This window comes from Rhincodon typus, chromosome 45 (genome assembly GCF_021869965.1).
Source record: "Rhincodon typus isolate 14 chromosome 45, sRhiTyp1.1, whole genome shotgun sequence".
In the NCBI taxonomy this organism is placed as follows: Eukaryota; Metazoa; Chordata; class Chondrichthyes; order Orectolobiformes; family Rhincodontidae; genus Rhincodon; species Rhincodon typus.
Window position 1 is genome coordinate 7,086,986 of NC_063376.1, and position 21,192 is coordinate 7,108,177.

General features: G+C 42.4%; 1 pseudogene; it reads right to left on the minus strand.

The window, feature by feature from the left end:
* Nucleotides 1–9,423: 9,423 nt before the first annotated feature.
* Nucleotides 9,424–10,811, minus strand: LOC125487777 (annotated as a pseudogene).
* Nucleotides 10,812–21,192: the final 10,381 nt, after the last annotated feature.

Below are 21,192 nucleotides of genomic sequence, written 5' to 3' on the forward strand. Positions count from 1 at the left end.
CAGCCAGTTGGTGAGGACATTGTTTAGAAGTCAATGTTTACTCAGTTTATGATTTATTTCCAGGTTGGAGGATTGCGAATGTACATATCTGAACCCTGAAACACAACTGCAGTGCCAGGACATAACACATTTTGCAATGAGGCAATTAATGCCCACTTCTCCAAACCTAACCTTAACCCTCATCCTAACGGCAGTCCTCAGTCTATACCGAAGTCTATTTTGTACAGTTAACTAAGAATTGGAGTATGCTCTTTCTTTCTCTGCCTCTTCATTAAGAAATTGTCGTTATGGTTCAATGTAGCCTGAGAGGCAAGTTTTTGCCATTTTGATTTATTAAATTCACTCGAGGGACATGGGCAACAATGACTGGTTCAACATTTATCATCATCCCAAAATGTTGTTTGAGGAGGTGCTGGTGAGTTGCTTACCTGCACTGCTGTCTATGTGCTGTAGGTCGACCCAGAATATCATAATGGAGGGAAACATGGGAGTTGGACTAAGGAACTCTGAAGAGTAGTGATTTAGCATGGGAACACAACTGAATAGTCACACATCAAGGGGCAGTGTTTAGGTGGACTCCAATTGGAGGTGGTCATTGCGTGCCATGTGGTGTAAATATCACCTTCCACACCTTAGACTAAGCCTCAATAGTGTCCAGAACTTGTTGCATTTGTACATGGACTGCTTTGGTGTTTGAGGAGTCATGAATGATGCTGAACATTGTGCAATCATCATCAAGCATCCTCACTTCTGACCTTGTGATAGAGGGTAGGTCATTGATGAAGTAGCTGCAGTTGGTTGGGTTTAGAACATTCCTTCTTGCTGAGTTGAGATTATTGACCTCCAACAACGTCAAACCATTTTCTTTAGTGCCAGGTATGATTCCAACTAGGTGAGTGTTTGCTTCCTGATAACCATTGATTCCAGTTTTGCTTTTTGGTGCCACACACGGTCCTTGATATCAAGATAGTTATTCTCACCTCTCTTCCCACTTTGTCAATTCAATTTATTTGTCCATTTTTGAACCAAGGCTGCAATGAAGTCAGACGCTAAGAGGTCCTGGTGGAAACTGGGCATCACTGAGCAGGTAATTGCTAAGCTGATGCTGGTTGATAGCACTGTTGTTGACACCGTCCATCACTTTACTGATAATTGAGTGTACACTGATTGGGTGGTAACTGGCCAAATTAGATTTGCCTACATTTATTATATGGGAAATACCTGGGCAATTTTCCACCTTGTTGGATAGTTGCCAGTATTGCAATAATATAGAAAAGCCTGGTTACGATGTAGCATGATCTGGACCACAAGTCCACAATACTATTTCCAGGGTTCATAGCTCTTACAGTGTTCAGTGCTCTCAGCCATTTCTTGACATCACGTTTACCATATAATTTTATGTAACACTTCGGGCTTGGGTTCAATACAGAAGGAGACGTCCAAGTTGAGAGCTGTTTGGAATTAAAGAGGAAGTGTTAGCTTAGATAACAAATTGATTTCATGAAAGGAAGCAGAACTGAGGTATGGTGGTTTTGTCAGGCAGGAGATAGAATGCACCGTTGATGCTAAAGGATTTGTTTGAGCTCCCTAATATTTAGCAGAGTTCAGAGCAGCTTATAAAGTTTGTGCTGATAACTTACAATCTTGAAAACAAAATCTAGAGCAGCCCTGAAGTGATGTTGATTTTTGCTCATAGAATTGTGGAAACCTATAAAGCTCTTTATGGAATGTCAAAAAGGATTTGAGCAAGTAATTGATAAGTGCAAGCGACAGAGTGATGTCCAAACACAGGGATTGCAGTAAAAGGCAGAACAATGCTTTGGAGGGGCTAACACAGCATGCCTTCAACATGAATACTGTAACAGGTTAGCTCCCAACAAACTGCTGCAAATTCCAGGATTTGAGTTTGAGAGTAGAACACTGAACCTGACTGTCTCTGAGCTGAAAAGGAACTTTCCTGCAAGCTTGCAATCCATTTTCTGGAAGAAATTATCTAACTAATGTGTGAAATTGTGTTTCACTGGGCTAAGGATGTTGATTTCAGATACATTACAATCTTTATTGTCTGTTCTTAGGCATGGGGGAATGAGGTATTTATCATTAATTTCCGCCTGTTTTCTTAACTTCTCCACTGTGCAGTTAAGTTACTGGTGATTGTTGACTCTTTTCCAAGGAAAGTGTAGTCTCTCCATTTGTATCAGTCACTGCCTGGTAGCCGTAGCAACAGCAGATCAAATGGTTGCAATCAATGAGATCATATTGTATCAGATCAGTCGTTACTACTTCAAGGAATCCAACCTCGATATGATTCGTGTCTGTAGTATTATTACTGTCTGAAGGGATCTATCTGCAAATACTTCAGTTTCGTAAACAGTGGCCTAGTGTTATTATGACTGGACTGTTAATCCAGAGGACCAGATAATGTTCTGAGACCATACCAAATCCTGCCATTGCAGATGGTGGAATTTTAATTCAATAAAAATGCCTGGAATTAAGAATCTATTGATGACCAGGAATCCATTGTCAATTATCAGAAAAACCCATCTTGTTCAGTGGTGTCCTTTAGGGAAGGAAACTGCCATCCTTACCTGGTCTGGACTGCATGTGATTCTAGACCCACAGCAATGTGATTGACTCTAAATACTGCCCTCTGTGCCATTAGGGAATGGCAATAAATGCTGCCTGGTCACTGCTGCCCTCATCCAATGATTGAATAAAGAAAAATTAAATTTTCATCATAGATCACTTTGTTGCCAGAAGCTGAAAAGCAACTATTCTGCTAAGAAAACTGCAATGGTGGTGACTGCAAGAACCATTCTCCTGTTCCATCTAAAACTCTGCTCATCGACTTTACCTGACAACATGATAATATCATTGACAATGTACTGTTGGACTATTTAACAAAAGATAGCTGTTTTGCTGATCTTGGATGGGTGATATTTGACTGGTTTGACTCCGTTCTAACTTCATTTCTTCCCGTTGTTTCAATTTTGCTGCTCAAATTTCTGACCATTAGAAACATTTTATTGAGCAGCAGAAGGGACAGATGTCCAGAACAGAGAAGGGAATTGCAGAGATCCAGAAATGGCAAACAAAAGAAAGTCTGTGTTCTTGCTGTTTGCTGTTTTTGGCACTTTCATGCTTTTGTGGCTGATATGCTCTTGTGACTGACTATGATCATTACAGAGGCTAACCTTGCAGATTACACCCATTCTCTCATTATCTTTGAAGAAGTCAGATACATGTTGAAGATTTTCAGTTGTTGCACGAACATATTTATTGATGGAGTGACTAGTACCAAGTTCATGGATCACGCTGACATTTCCAGTGGAAACTGATTGTCAAGTTAATTAAGCTGTAAGAAGCACTGAAATTTATCCAGTGCTGCATTCACTTTTATTCTGTTCACCGTTCATCAAAAGACATTCCAACATCTCAAAATATATTTCTGTATGATACTGTTTCTTGCCTGTCCTGTGCAATGTTTAGATTAGCACTCTGAACCAAACTAACATGTCAGTATGTATGTCTTTTCGCCATAGCATCTGACAAGCTTTCCAGGTGTATATTTTTCTCAAACCAAATGTCAGAAATAATTGCATCCAGGCTTGGCGGATTTAAACAGTGCTCTTATACTGAACTGGAACTGTAGTCAGTTTATGGTTTGCCTGATTTCAAGGACTTGTCTTCCAGGTTTCCAGCTCATTTACGCTGTTCTTGAAACCTATTTCAACAACACAAAAAGAAGGAACGTGTCCACGCTGGCTCATAAAGAAACCCAGTGAGTTACGAATATCCACACAACACATCTCACCACAAGAAATTGTGGGAGAAGGTTTAAAACTGTCAACAGAAGAGTTAAATTTGTGAAGGGGCAGAACACAGGTCACCATGTAATGTCATGTCATACTTTCATGTCCTCAGTTTAAAAACTGTCAAAAATATCTTTTGATAATCTTAAACTTGCATTTTGAATCTCTATTTCCTTAAATAAAACATTTCTAGTTCTTTCTTTCATCTAAGTCCTTTTTAAATGTCTTAAGGCGTTACTCTGTTATCAGCCATTGAGACAATGAGTTGCAGGTACCCACAACGTCTCAGTAAGAGCAGTTTTCACAAAATCTTCTCAATTTCCTGCTCTTCATCTTAAATCTGTTCCTCCAGGTTATTGAACCCTATAGTGTGGGTAAATCTCCATGTCAACCTCACAGACACCCCTTGTTACTTTGTACACCCAAACCAAAATCCTTCAATCTTTTCTGCTTGAAGGAAAACTATGGACTGACACAGTTAATGGTAATGCCCTGGGGAAAAGAGTGCAGTACATAGTTTTTTGAAAGTTGCATTAAAGGAAGACAGAATGGTACAGAAGGCGTTTGGCATGCTTACCTTCATTGATCAGACCAATGATTATAGAAATTGGGATGTCATGTTGAGGTTGAGCAGTACATTAGTGATGCCACTTTCAGAGTGCTGTGTACAGTTCTGGTTGCCCTGCTATGGGAAGGATATTATTAAATTGGAGAGCGTGTAGAAAAGATTTACAAGAATGTTATCAGGACTGGAGGGTTTGAGTTATTTGGAGATAGTGGATAGGCTAGGACTTTTTGTTCTGGCAAGTAAAAGTTTGAGGGGTCACCTCATACAGGGTTATTAAATCATGAGTGGCATAGATAAGGTGAACAGCAAAGATATTTTCCTTGGAGTAGGACAGTTCAAAACTGGAGGCCATGAGTTTAAAAAGACAGAGAGGAATGTTTTAAAAATGACCTGAAGGATATCTGTTTCATACAGAGGGCGGTACATATGTGGAATAAACTGTCAGAGGACGTGGTAGAAGTAGGTGCAGTTACAACATTTAAAAGACATTTGTACAGGTACAGGGACAGGAAAGTTTCAGAGGGATATGGGCTAAGTGCAGACATGTAGGACTAGTTTATCTTGGGAAATGTGGTCGGCATGAATGACTTGAACCTAACAGTCTGTTTCTGTGATGTATGAGTTGATGACTCTATGGCTTAACAACCTCATGGTCCAGCATATTCTGTAATCTATCATTATTGCTAACCCAGGAGATACTGAGTACAATTCCTGACACTTCCCTTTCACGTACGTGCTGGCAGTTGTATTCAATGTAAATTCTCCAAGACATTGACCTGGAAAATGTACCAAGTGTAGTTATGCATAGATTTGAGATAGTAAATGATATACATCTTTTTAAAATATTTTTGGTTGGGTGTTTTTCTCACTAAAGTTTGGTCTGAGTGTCTGAGTTAATACTGAATTTTTGATGTGAATGCAAACATCCTGGTAAACTCTGTAAAGTCTGAGTGACCCGTGCTGAGGAGGATTCACTCGATCCAAAATATTAACTCCGATATCTCTCCACAGATGCTGCCTGACCTGTTGAGATTTTCCGACAATTTCCATTTTTGTCCTGGTAAACACTCACTGATAACTTTTCAGTCTGACTGCGTTAATGAGGCAGATGAGAGCTTGTCACAGTCACATGGATCGGGGCTTGATTCTCCCACACAGGATCACGTTCGGCTCAAATCACATACACATTCAACTTTCACAACAGGATCTAAACCTCAGAACTAAAATTGACCTCAGTCGTCCTAGTCATCTAATATTGCTTCAGGACGTGGCCAAAGACATTTTCCCCTCCCCATCCTTATCTGCTTTCCAGAGAGACCACTCTCTCCGTGACTCCCTTGTCCGCTCCACACTCCCCATCAGCCCCACCACACCCGGCACTTTTCCCTGCAACCGCAGGAAGTGCTACACCTGCTCCTACACCTCTCCCCTAACCCCCATCCCAGGCCCCAAGAAAATCTTCCACATCAACCAGATGTTCACCTGCACATTTGCTAATGTGGTATACTGTGTCCGCTGTTCCCGATGTGGCCTCTACATCAGGGAAACCAAGCAGAAGCTTGGAGACTGCTTTGTGGAACACCTACGCTCGGTTAGCGACAAACAACCGCACCTCCCAGTCGCAAGCCACTTCAACTCCCCCTCCCACTCCTTGGATGACATGTCCATCCTGGGCCTCCTGCAGTGCCGCAATGATGCCACCCGAAGGTTGCAAGAACAGCACCTCATATGGGAACCCTGCAGCCAAATGGTATCAATGTGGACTTCACAAGCTTCAAAATCTCCCCTCCCCCGACCGCATCCCAAAACCAGCCCAGCTCGGCACCGCCTCCCTAACCTGTCCGTCCTTTCTCCCACCTATCCACTCTTCCCACCTCAAGCCCCAACCCCACCTCCTACCTACCAGCCTCATCCCGTCTTCCCTGGACTGACCTACCCCCTCCCTAACTCCCCAGCTACACTCACCTTTACTGGCTCCACCCCCGCCTCTTTGAACTGTCTGTCTCCTCTCCACCCATCTGCTCCTTTATCCATCTTCCATCCACCTCTCCCCCTCTCTCTAATTATTTCAGAATACCCTTCCCCTCCACCATTTCTGAAGAAGGGTCCAGACCTGAAACATCAGCTTTCCTGCTCCTCTGATGCTGCTTGGACTGCTGTGTTCATCCAGCTCTACACCTTGTTATCTCAAATAATATTGCTTATAAGCCAAAGCACTTAACACCATATCTAATGTTTTGGAAGTTTATTTTCTGTTCTTCTATTCAGAAATAAGAAAAACTAATACGGAATTCTTAACACAGCATCCGTACAGTTCTGCCTGGTGGAACCATGATAATGTTAGGAATAGAGACATGGAAACATAGAAGATTGAAGCAGGAGGAGGCCATCCACCTCTCGATTATGCTCCGGCATCCATGTGAGTAACAAACTCCATTCATGACCACTCATCACTTGAAACCATCCCCACAACTATTCCTTAAAACCTAAAGTCTGTACCCATTTGGTCCTTACACTATCTGCTCATGAGAATTGGTCTTGTTTATCTACCCTCATAATCTTGAACACTGCTTTCAAATCCCTGGTCGAGCTTCTTCATTCAAGATGCACAATTGCAATGGCCGAGTGCCATTATCGCTGGGCTGTTAACCCTGAGACCAGATAACGTTCCTGGGACCTGGGTTCGAATCCAGCCATGGCAGATGGTGGAATTTCAATTCCATAAATTCCGGAATTAAGAGTGGAATGATGACCGTGAATCCATTGTTGGGAAAAACCCACCTGGTTCAAAAATGTCTTTTAGGCAGGGAAACTGCTATCCTTACCTGGTATGGCCTACATGTGACTCCAGACCCGCAGCAATGTGATTGACTCTTAACTGCCTTCTGGGCAGTTAGGGATGGGCAATAAATGCTGCCTAGCCAGCGGCGCCCTTATCCCATGAATGAATAAAAACAAACACAACAACTGAATGTTGCAGCTAAAATCTCTCAAAGCTGGAACGAGGTCTGTGTTCTACCTACAGTTGCTGAAAGTAAGCGTGCAGATGGTGAAGATGACAAATGGGACGTTGGCATTCAGAGTGAGAGGGTTGGAAAACAGGAGCAGGGATGTCTTGATGCAATTGTACAAGGCTTTGGTGAGACCACTCATTGAGTATCCTGTGCAGTTTTAGCCTCCTTATCTGAGAAATGATGTTTCGGCTCTGGAGAGTGTGTAGCGATAGTTTACCAGACTGATTCCTGGAGTGAAAGTACTGATGCATGAAGAGAAATGGATCCCTTTGGATTATTTTCATCTAAGCTTTGGAGAATGTTTTGATGTTATTTCATCGAAACTGAAGGAATTCAACTAGGGTTAGGGAGGGAAAATACAGGGAGGATGTTCTCATGATGGGTGCCTCCAGAGCAAGGGGGTCGCAGTTTAATAATACTAGGCAGGGGACTTAGGGCTGACATGAGAAGAAATGCCTTCACACAGAGAGTAGTGGGCCTATGGAATTCTCTCCGCAAAAGACAGCTGAGGTCTCAAAATTGAATATCTTCAAGAAAGAGTTAGATATAGTTTTTTGTGCTAAAGGAAACAAAGTGTATGGGGGAGAAAGTGGGACCAGGGGACTAAGTTCAATTATCAGCTATGATCATGTTGTTTGGTGGAGCAGTGAAGGGCTGAAAAGCCTAATCCAGCTTCTGTTTTCTGTTTTATAAGGACCAGTAGCGTGCTGAACAAGAATAGCAGAACAGCTAAAACCTCAGAATCGGGCCCCTGTTTCCTTCTTCTCAATGGTGTGAGGGTGGCAGAGAGGGAACACATGACTAAGAGGGAATTAACTTTGTCCTCTTTTTCTTAATGCTGCAAATGTGTGACCATATAGTATGCACTGTAGCCATTCAACAAAATCTCTCATTTCCCTCAAGCACAATTCAGGATGGAAATTAAATGATCTCCTTGCTATAACTGCTCACGTGAATTCATCTCAATGTGGTTGTACACCATGGATTGCAGTTGAGCTTACAATATTTATGAACGTACAAAGTTACGAAGTGGAAACAGAAGTATAACATTGTCCCCAAGTCTGCTTCACCTTTTGATCAGATTATGGTTTATTTGTTTGTGTTTCAATTTCTGCATTCCCAATTTTCCTTTTATTTTCTTTACTATCAAGAATCTATTTACTCTAAAAATAATGAATGACAGACCCCCAACCCACAACCATCCTCTGATTGCACACCCTCAGAGAAAACAAAAAATCTCCTCATCTCAAAAAGGGGATGCTCTAAAACTAAAACAACGACACCCCCATGAACCATCAGTCTCCACAGAGCCACAAGACGAAACATTCTTTCCATGTGCACTTAAAACTGTTTGGGATCTTACATGCTTTGAGGCATTAGATGTCTGCTTAGAGCCACAATAGAAAACAATATTGGGGAGCATTTATTTTCTACTCTATACAGGAGTGAGGGAAAAGCGATTTTCGATTTCTCATCTTAAGAACAGGGACTACAGTCAACAGTTATTAATCAGGTTCAGAGCTGTTATTCTCCCTCTTTGACGTTTGCCTGACAATTCCAGAAGGGCACTGCTCTGAAGAAATTCTGATCTCACAGTAATCCAGTTCAGCTATAAAGTTGGCAGATACAGGTAGAAAAATTGGGAAATAATTCCGATTTTGGGCAACAACCTGAGGAAAAGAGTCAACTCTTCAGACTGATGCTCAATTGTCAGCATTTTATTACATGTATTCAGATAATTTCCATATCTCTGGTGAAATTCAGAGCCCACTTCCTAACAATCTCACAGCAGAGATGGACAGCTTTCTGCACGGTTTCTCCAGACTTAGTTGTTTTCTGTCTGAGCTCTCACTTGCCCATTTTTGTCTTTAGAGATCGATTCATGAATTGCCCAAACAGCAAGTCTTGCAATAAATCGATTTATTGGACAAACATAATCAGATTGAAGACTGTGCTGCTGATAATTTACCTTTCTCGCCCATGGCGAATGTAGGTGTTCGAATATGAAGTGAAAATTAATTCGCCTGTTTCAAACTCTTCCATAATTCACTAACGTGTTCCATGATTTAATGATTCGCTTGAAGGGGTATGTCATCGCATTCTTCAGCTCTTTCCTGAATTTAGACTGGATCACAGCATAAATACACGTGTTGGTGCAGGAGCTGTGCACTTGCAGCATCTTCGCTGTGCGATCTGTGATAAAGCAAGGGTCTGTGTAGGAGTAGTAATATCGGATATCTGTAATTCATGCATAAATATTGTACACAAGCTTGGGAACCCACAAGAGCACAAAACAGCCCGATATACTGAACAGCAAAACGATGGACTTCCATGGGTTTTCTATCTCCACATCCTTGTGTTTCTCTGCAAGTTTTTGTCCCCGGAGACCCCGATGGATTTGACTGCTCACTAAAATACGCCTGACTGTCAGCCCATTGAACAGCAAGATAAGAAAGAATGGCACACAAGGAGTAAAAATGTAGTTAGTCATTTCAAATGCAGGGGAGCTGAAGTAACACGATTTCGGGGCACAACCCCTTGGAATATTATCAATGATGTATTGTGGCTTATATATAAAATACCAAGGTAGGGACTCCAGGCAGCCCAACATGTTCACAGTCCGTAGAAATGCTGCTGCAGTTCTCTCAGTGCAAAATTTTGTTTTCAATCTCTCATAGCAAATGGCCACAAAACGGTCAAAAGTGAATGTGACTGTGAGCCAGACAGAAATCACTGTGGCTGCTGACCCCAGAGCAGAGAAAAGACTACACATGGGAGTAATTGTCGCAAAAGAATTTGGTAAATGCATTGGAAAAGTGATCCACAATATGGCATCAAAGACAACGACAAGGAGATCAGCCATCGCCATTCCAATCAAATAATGAGTGATGCACTTGGAGAGACCACACTTTCCTCGGGACAGGATCAATACTGCCACCAGGTTAACTGTGAGGGAAAACATTGAAATAGAAGTAAATATTTACAGATCATGTCCTGAATCAAAAGAACAATGTGACAGAACCTATGGCAAAATTTCCAGCTTTGATATTGCATGATAGGTCAAAATTGAAATGTTGCCTGCTTTTGTATAGTTACATGCTTGAAACACAATTATCAACACAATATTTTGGAAACCAAAGCACAAGTAAATAAAGTAAGCAAAGGAGGTTTATAGTCCATCATTAAAGTTAAAAATGAATTTCCTTGAAGAGTGAAGGAGCAGATATAATGGCAGACTTTAATGATTAGAAAAGGTGTTTGTGCAAAATACACAGCGATAATAAATGACAATTAAGCAGCAAAGTTATCATCAGTTTTTGTCCGGAACATTTGGGATAACAGCTTACCAGGAACCCCAATGGCTGAAATAAGAGGAAAGAAAACATACTGTGCTTGCCAAAAAATTGGATATGCCATTCCTGAGGTTAGCAACAACTTCCATTGTCCTGGCTCTCACACTGCTGGCAGGAACTGTGAACTTATGCGTTCCAATCGATCCTGATTTAAAAAGAGGGTACACCTCCAGTGACGTAGATACACCTGACATCGCTATTATTAACACCAACTTGAACAAACACATTACATCAACAACTTTGACTCTGATGTGATTACTGTGGTGGGCAAAACATAACAATCTCAAAACTCAGAAGTCATCATTAATTTCACCATTATGCAATGAAGCTAAAATTGCTTGCAGAAAAGACTGATCCCACAAATAATGAATAGCTTCATTTAGAGTTTACCAGTAAACCATGGCCCTTTTCATTTCAGTTAACTTAATTGTTTCTGCTCTGAAAGGTAGACAGAATCCAGAAACACAGATTCGTTCTGACTCTGCAGATTCCTAGTTAAGAATACAAACTTCAATTCTTTGAGGAAATTGATGTCTGTCTCTATGTTTGAGGCTCTGGGATCCTGAGAGGTCAATGTCTGACTGCCAATTGATGAAGGTTAAGTTTAGAAGTCAATGTTTACTCAGTTTATGATTTATTTGTAAGGAGGAGAATTGCTGACTCTGAAACCCAACTCCCGAGACATTTCATGAAACATTTTGCAATTATGCAATTAATGCCCACTTCTCTAACCCTAGCCCTCACCCTAATCCTAACTCGAATCCAACCTACATCCCTGTTACAACGTTGCAGTCTACTTTGTAGAATTAACTAGGAAATGAAGTATGCTCTTTCTTTATCTGTCTCTTCATAAAGATATTGGGATTAGGATTCAATAAAGCCTGAGTGGCATGTTTTTGCCATTTTGATTTGTTTAATTCACTCGTGGCACTTGAGCACAACTGACTGGTTCAACATTTATCGTAATCCCAAAATACCATTTGACGAGGTGCTGGTTAGCTGCTTACCTGAGCTGCTGCAGTCAATGTGCTGTAGGTACACCTACAATATCATAATGGAGGGAAACATGGGATTTAGGCCCAGGAGCTCTGAAGGGATGAGATTCAGTAACATGTCAAAGGGCAGTGGATTGTTGGACTCCTATTGGCCGTGGTAATTGCCTGCTATGGGTTGTAAATATAACTTTCCACTCCTTAACCTAAGCTTCAATGTTGGCCAGAACTTGTTGCATTTATACAGGGACTGCTTTGGTGTCTGAAGACTTATGAATGATGTTGAACATTGTGCAATCATCATCAAGCATTCCCACTTCTGACCTTATGATGGAGCAAAGGTAATAAATAAAGCAGCTGAAGATGGTTGGATTGAAAACATTTCCCTGAAGAACACCTGCAGAGTTGAGATGATTGACCTCCAAAAACCTCAAACAATCTTCTTACATGCCAGGTATGACTCCAACTAGCCGAGTGTTTACCTCCTGATATCTATTTATTCCAGTTTTGCTTCTTGATGCCACACACGGTTCAATGTGACCTTGATATCAAGGGTAGTCATTCTCACCTCACTCCCCACTTGCTCAAGTCAACTTATTAGTCTATTTTTGAACCAAGGCTGTGATGAGTTCAGCAGTTGAGTGGTCCTGGTGGAAACTGGGCTTCACTGAGCAGGTAAGTGCTAACCTGATGCTGCTTGATAGCACTGTTGTTGTCACTTTGCTGATGATCAAGAGTAGACTGATTGGGCGGTAATTAGCCAGGGTAGAGTTGCCTACTTTTATTTAATGGGAAATACCTGGGCAATTTTCCACATTGTTGGGCATGTGTTAGTATTATAGAAAAGCATGATTGCGATGCAGCATGCTCTGGACAACAAGTTTTCAATACTATTGTCAGGATTCATAGCCTTTGCAATATCCGGTGCTCTCAGTCATTTGTTGACATCACATGGATGGATCAAATGCAAGAAGACTGGAATCTGTGTTGTTGGGGCTGTCTGGACGAGGTAGAGTTCAATTGTACAATGGGCACTTCTGGCTGAAGCCTGTTGCTAATGCTACAGCCTTATCTTTTGCACTGATGTGCTGGCATCTCCCAATGCTGCGGACATGGATATTTGCGGAGTCTCCTCCTCTTGAGAGGTTTTTGATTGTCCAGCACCTTTCACAAGTCAGGAGCAGGAGCTTAGACCTTGTCCATTGGTTTTAGAACCACTTAGCTCTGTCTCTCAATTGTTACTTTGGCTGCTTGGTATGCAAGTCATCCTGGTTTGTAGCATCACCAGGTTATTGATTGTTAGCAAGGCTCTCCCATTCATTGACAAGTCAGGGGTAGTCAGCATAGTCTAGTTAATGGAAGGTTAAGCCTTACTAATTTGATCACATTCTTTGAGGAAGTGACAAGGAAATTGTTGAGGGTAATGCAGAGGATCTTGTCTACATGGATTTTAGTGAGGCATTTGACGAGGTCCCACATGGCAGACTGGTCAAAAAAGTAAAGACTCATGGGGTGCAGGCTAATGTGGGGAATTGGATCCAAACTTGGCTCAATGACAGTCAACAAAGGGTAATTGTCGATGGCTACATTTGTGAATGGAAAGCTGTACGGAAAGTGTTTCACAGACTTAGCGTTGGATTTCAAGGTGAGTTTTACAGTGGCTTTAGATGTTTTTATTGTCTTCTCCTGGAAATAAAAATGTTTCCATCTTCAAATAGTTTGTGTGTGAGAGAGAGGATGTGTGGTCTTTTACCATATAGTTTTATGCAACACTTTGGGCTTGGGTTCAAGACAGAATTAGGAGAAGACAATGTTGAGAGCTGTTTGGAATTAGCGAGGAAACATTAGCTTAGATGAAGAATTGATTCCATAAAGAGAAACAGGACTGATATACAGTGGTTTTGTCAGGCAGAAGATAGAATGCACTGTTGCTCCTAAAGGATTTGTTTCAGCTCCCAAATATTTAGTAGAGTTCAGAGCAGCTTATAAAATTTGCGCTGATAATTTACAATTATTGACAACAAAATCCAGAGGTGCACTGAAGTGATGTTGATTTTTTATTCATAGAGTTGAGGAAACCTATAAAGCTCCATATGTAGTGCCAAAAAGGATTTGAGAAGTGGAACTGACAGAGTGATATCCAAAAACAGGGGTTGCAGGCAAAAGCAGAACAATGTTTTGGAGGGGCTAACACAGCATACCTTCAACATGAGATTGTAAGAACTGCTGATGCTGGAGTCAGAGGTAACACAGTGTGGAGCTGGAGGAACACAGCAGGCCAGGCAGCATCAGGGGAGCAGGAAATCTGACATTTCGGGTCAGGACCCTTCTTCAGAAATGGCGGAGGGGGAAGGGACCTCTGAAATAAATTTAGAGGTGAGGGATTGGGCTTAGGAAGGTAGGTGGGATGGTGAAAGGTGAGCGCAGGTAGGCAGTGGTGGGGACTGGTCAGTGAGGTGGGAGGGGCGGACAGGTGGGGTAGAAGATGGACAGGTCAAGGAGGCGGGGATGCGAGGGAGGGTTGGTCATGTGATGAGGCTGGGGGTGGGGAGAATTTGAAGCTAGTAAAGTCCACATTGAAACCATTGGTTGTAGGCTCCCAAGGTGGAATATGAAGTGCTGCTCCTCTAGTTTCCGGGTGGCATGGTTGTGACACTGGAGGATGCCCAGGATGAACATATCGTCCAGGGAGTGGGAGGGGGAGTTGAAGTGGTTCACGACTGGAAAGTGTTGTCATTTGTCGTGAACCGAGTGCAGGTTCTGTACAAAGTATCTCTGAGCTTCTTCTTGGTCTCATCAATGTAGAGGAGGCCACATCGGGAGCAGCGAATGCAATAGACCACATTAGCGGATGTGCAGGTGAACATCTGTCTGATGTGAAGGTTTTTTTGGGTCCTTGGATGGAGGTGAGGGGGGAGATGTAGGGGCAGGTGTAGCACTTCCTGCGGTTGCAGGGATAGGTGCCAGGGGTGGTGGGGCTAGTGGAGAGTGTGGAGCGGACGAGGGAGTTGCAGAGAGACTGGTCCCTATGGAAGGCAGATAGGGGTGGGGAGGGAAATATATCATTCGTTGTGGGGTCAGATTGCAGGTGGCAGAAGTGGCGGAGAATGATGTGTTGAATCGGGAGGTTAGTGCTGTGATATGTGAGGACAAGGGGGATTCTGTCTTCATCAGCAAAATGTTAAAGGAGAAGAAGGTTGGTGAAGCATTCCATGTCCCAAAATCATCCTCTCATGATAGATTCTTTGTGCAAGAGAACTTGGTGTCTGGGGTGTAGCTCTCTATATTTTGGGGGCTATTTGGATCAGTATCCCATGGGGCTGCTGCATGCCAAGGTGGACTGTCAGCAGGAAATAGTTTTTACAGCACAAACCAAGGCTATCGCACACAGGCTGAATTCTGCTGACCAGCCTCTGGACATTGTCTCGGGAGGTGGGAGAGTTAAAGGGGGTGAACGGTACATTGCCTGCCACAGCAGAACAGCAGAATGTTGTGCTGGTAGAGATAGCTTGAATCGAGCACAGTCCAGCATAACAAGCAGGTGAAATGTTGAAGGTGAATCATATAAAAGTGCCCTCTTCATTAATTTCAGCTCACTGAGAAAGAGAAAGAGGGAGAAGGAAATATCCACAGTGAACCCTTTGATACCATAGGCGGACTCTGATATTGAGTGAACTCAAGTAGTGATTCAGAGACAACACAGCACAGACCGGAGGAACACAGCAGGACAGGCAGCATCAGAAGAGAAGTTGACGTTTCGGGTCGGGACTCTTCTTCAGCAAGGCGCCCTTGCTGAAGAAGTGTCCGGCGTCAAAATGTCAACTGCAGCATCTGCAGTTCTTGCCATCTCCAAAATTTCTTGGTCTATGTGAGAACGTTAATAATATTTGAGTCCTGATGACTCCTCTTAGACATTATGTGATGTTTGCTTTGAGCTCGCCTCTGCAAATTCTCACTAACCAAAAGCCTGAAAAAGGAACTTGGAGTCATCATTTGAAATGCAGCACAGAAATCTGCTATGGATAGTTTTATGTCGTGTGCATTCAGAGGAAAGTCCTCTTCCTTGTCCTAATGCCCCCATGTATCCTTAAATGGAGCAATTGACCCACAGCAGGACTGATCTGGCAGTGTGTAGAGTAGGCGATGGCTTACTGCTATTATCGCTGGACTATTAATCCAGAGACCCAGGTAATATTCTGGGGACCCGGGCTCGAATCCCGCAATGGGGAGTGGCCATTCAGCTGCTGCTTGCGTGGGAAATGACTCATTCAGTCCTGTAGCCTGCTTTTACAGGAGGAGAAGCCATTCCCTTGCTCGGTGCAAGGAAGAGCCATCACAAAATTGGCCACACTCTGTGATCAACAGCCTGTGCACAGTCGGGAGACCAGAAGACCATAAAACATAGGAGCATAAATTAGTCCATTCAGCCTATCGAGTCTGCCCTACCATTCAATCATGGTTGATAATTTCCTCAACCCCATTCTCTCACTTTCTTCCCATAACATTTGATCCAGTTCACAATAAGGAACCTATCTATCTCTTCTTAAATACTTGACGACCTGATCTCCATAGCGTTCTGTGGCAATGAAGTTCGTAGATTCACCACTCTTTGGCTGAATAAGTTTGTCCTTATCTCCGATCTAAAAGGTCTTCCCTTTGCTGTAAGGCTGTGCACTCGGATCCGAGTCTCTCCCGCCAATGGAAACATCTTCCCAACATCCACTCTGACCAGGCCATTCAGTATTCGATAAGTTTCAAGTAGATCCCCCCTCATCCTTCTATACTCCATTGAGCATAGACCCAGAGTCCTCAAACTATCCTCATATGTTAAAACTTTCATCGCTGGGATCATTCTGGTGAACCTCCTCTAGACACACTCCAGGGCCACTATATCTTTCCTGAGGTATGGGGTCAAAACTGCTCACAATAATTTAAATGTGATCTGATAAGATCTACCTCAGAGGCACACCCCTGCTTTTATATTTTAGTCCCCTCGAAATAAATGCAAAAATGGCATTTGCCTTCCTAACTACTGTCAGAACTGGTAAGTTTACCTTAAGACAAGCCTGGACTAGGTTTCCCAAGTCCCTTTGCACTTCAGATTTCTGAATTTTCTCCCCATTTAGAAAATAGTCTATACCTCTATTTGTCCTACCAAAGCGCATGACCTCACACTTTCCCCACATTATATTCCATCTGCCACTTCTTTGCCCACACGCCTAACCTGTCAAATCTTTCTGCAGCCTCCCCCAGTCACCTCAATATACCTGCCTCTTCAGGTATTTTTGTTTCATTAACCAGAATGCCCTCAGTTCCTTCATCTAGATCATTCATGTATAAAGTGAAAAGTTGTGGTCCCAAACCTGACCCTTGTGGAAAACCACTTGTCAACACATGCCATCCTGGGAAGGGCCCTTTTAACCCCACTCTCTGCTTTGTGCCAGGCAGCCAATCTTGTATCCATGCTAGTACCTTGCCGCTGACACCATGTGCCCTTATCTTACTCAGCATCTTCCTGCGGGGAACCTTGTCAAAAGCCTTCTGGAAGTCCAAGTGGATAACAACCATTGGCTTTCCCTGGTCTAACCGGCTTGTTACCACCTCAAAGAATTATAACAGAGTCGTCAGGCATGACCTCCCTTTGGTGAAACCATACTGACTTTGCCCTATTTTACTATGCGCATCCAAGCATTCAGAAATCTCATCTTTCACAATGGACTCCAAGATCTTACCAAAGCCCAGGGTCAGACTAATTGGTCAGTAATGCGGTGTCTTTTCCCTTCTTAAAGAGAGGGTTACATTAACAGTTTTCCAGTCCTCTGAGACATTTCTTGATTCCAGTGACTCAACTGAAACTGCTGAGCCACCAGGGCTTCACTCCAGTCTGGGGATGGAAGACATTTCGTTGACTCTGAATTTGGGAAGCGTGGCTTCAGTTTGTGCAAACTCTGGACTGATGAGTTCACACGAGGAAGAGACAGCTGTCCTGTAACTAGGTGTGGGAATGCCTTGAGAAATTCATCCAGCCTCCAGATTTGTGAGTGGCATCTCATGGTGAAGAGAATGTGTACCTGAACTGAGCATGGGAAACAATTCATCTAATCTGACCCCAGTACCAGTTCACACTTGAGGCATAAGTTTAGAATTGATCTGACTGGAGGGATGGCTCACTGTACAGAGTTTCATGTGTGCCAGTCACTGTGAGTATGTCTTGCAACTCGATGAGCTTACTAAAATGCTTCTGTCCCCAATATTTCAGTTCCCCTGTTTTATCCTCGGACAATCTTAGCTTGCAGATCCATGCCCAATCGCTGTCTGTCACTCATTGCAAACTCCTTCTAAAATGAACTTGCCCAGTGCACTCAGGAGCTGTAATGTTATGTACAAGCCACATTATGAAGCACAAGTAGATAATGCGTCAATGGGGAGCTTCCTGTCATAGTGGCAATGTTCACTGGATTAATAATTCAGAACTCTAGGCTAATACTTAAAGAACCCTGTTCAAATCACACAGCAGCAATAGCTGCAGGTGGAATTTAAATATGATGATTAAATTTGGAATTAGGCAATGAGTGCTGGCCTTATTAGTGATGCCAGTATCCCAGGAAAACATGAAACAAAACAAAAGTTGCATTTTCTTTATCACTACACTCTGTTTGAGCCACAGAGTCCTTCAGCATAGAGACAGGCCCTTTGGCCCAAACTGTCCGATTCAACCAAGTTGTCCATCCACGCTGACCCCATTTCTCTGCACTTGGCCCACCTCCTTCTAAACCTTTCCTATCCATATATTCATCCAAATGCTTTTAAATGTTGTTAATGTGCCCACTTCAACCACTTCCGTTGGCAGCTAATTCCATATGTGTACCACCCTCTGTGTAAACAAGTTGCCCTTCAGGTTCCCATGTATGCTTCCCCTTCTTGGCTTAAACTGATGTCCTCTAGTTCTTGACTACCCACCCCTGGGAAAAAGACTGAGTGCATTGACTCTATCCATGCCTCTCATGATCATATACATTTCTATACGGTTCCTCCTCAGTCTGCAATGCTATAAAGAAAGAAGTCCTAGCTTGTCCAGCCTCTCCCTCGAACTCAGTCTCTTGAGTCCTGGCAGCACCCTTGTCAATTTCTTTCAATGACATCCTTCCTATGGCAAGTTAACCAAAACAGAACACAATATTCCAAGTCCAGCTTCACCAATGTCCTGCACAACTGCAAGATAACTTCGCAACTACTGTCCTCAATGCCCTGACTGATGAAGGCCAGTTCCTTCAAATAATTCCTGTTGCCTGTCTTGAATTGATCCGTTTTAACAGATGTTGAAAGGTTTATTCCATCTCTTCAAAAATTTATGCATTCAAAGCAGCAACAGTAAAGCTCCATTGTGCGGAGTTAAATCAGGTTTAAAAATGATGCAGGTCTGAGCCACTGAGAAATGTCTAAGATCAAACTAACGTTTATGCACTTGCACATATTGGAAAACTTACTAATGTTACGACATGGGGATCGCAAGTCACAACAGATCAGACTCACTAACAGTGGATTCGCAACAGAGTGGAACTAAAAAAAAACACTGCACATCAACATGCTCGATTCTCCTATCCAGACTCTGAAAATAACAAAACTTTGTATCAATTTCATCAGTTAAACAAACAGTTAATTGATTTATTGTGATATGTACCGAAATAGAGTGAAAAGCTTTGTTTAAGAGGCAGATAGGTACAGGCAGATCACAGCAAGCAAAAGATGTACAGGTCAAAGAGATTTAGAGGCATACAGGTTACATTGCCGGTTACATTTTTTGAGACTAGAGTCCATTCGGCAGTCTGATGATGGACTGGAAAAAGCTGTTCCTGGACGTGCTTGTGCGTGTGTTAAGGCTTGTATCTGCAGTCGGACAAAGCACAGAGCTAACTGCAATCCACCAGACTAGCAGACCTCAGCTCTCATGAGGTGCTCCTCCTTGGGTGTTTTGGTTTTAGTTCTCAGAGCGGGGGCCAACCTCCGTTTTGTAACAACTACCAAAAATCAAAACACGCCATGAAAAGACAGCAGCTGTGGCTGTTACCTTCCAAGACAATGCAGTCAAACACGAGAACGGAGTTGTTGGTGTTTCCCCGACTGTTCGATCTCTGGCAGTGAGGTAAAACCGGTGTAAAATGGCACTCAGAAGCTGCAGCTGGGAAAATAAATACAACACATAGGCGCATCTGAGGAAGGGATCAACAATTCTCTTTCCCGTAGTGAAGTTAAAGGAGCCCTCTGTGAAAATTGCATCGTACTCACAAAGTGTTCAGGGAATCACCCGAAAGCATTACAGATTCAAACCTCTGAAGTCTTGTTTCATTGGAAATTTGAGAAAAGTGTTTTTCTTGAGAACGCTGCAGAAACGATTCGTGAATAAAAGTGTCTTAGCTTTGTACCGAAGCATATATAAAACTTTTTTGGAAGACATCCAACTTGAACTCTGAATTTGGCATGAGAAATGCTTTGTCCATATACTTGTGTTGATTCTTTTTGGAAGTGGTCTTGAAAGAAAATCTAGAAAATGCTTTATTAATGGAAATAGAAATTAAACATGCCAGTTTGAAATTATCAAAAGATATCTTTGACAGTTTTTGACCTGAGGACATGGAAGTAAGATATGACGTCACCTGGAGACGAGGGTTATGCCCTTTCACAGATTTAAATCTTCTGTTCACAGTTTTAAACATTCTTCCACAATTTCTATATGGTGAGATGTGTTGTGTGGATATTCATAACTCACTGGGTTTCTCTCTGAGCCACCATGGACGTTTTTTATTTTGTTTTGTTTGAACAGGTTTCCAGAACAGAACAGGCGGGATGGGAGCTTGGAAGACAAGTCTTTGAAATCAGGTGAACCATAAACTGAGTACAATCACTGGAATCTCCCATATAACAGCCCTGCTCAAAACCACCAAGCCTAGATGCAATTGCTTCTGAAATTTGGATTGATAAAAATAGTTGCTAGTCAAAGCATACAATAGGAAACAAAACTTTAGTTTAAATTTCAATTTGAACTTAGACACAATGTAACAGTCAAGGTTGTTTTAATGTTTGATAATAATAAATACACATATTTCTTGCAAATGATACTGGAATCCTGATGATTCTCTTCCGTAAGTGTTTACACCTGGAATGCACATCAGATGCTTTGGGAAAAAGACATACATAGTGACATTTAATTTTGGGCCAGAGTGCTAGTCTAAACATTACACGGGACAGGCAAGAAACAGTATCAAACAGAAATATATTTTGAGATGTTGGGATATCTTGTGATAAACAATGAAAAAGATACAAATAAATGTAGCTCTGGAAAGAGCTCAGTGCTTCTTACAACTTAATTGACTTGATATTCAGTTTCCCCTGGATATTTCAGCATAATCTTGAACTGCTCCATGAACTTTATATTAGTCACCCCATGATGTATAG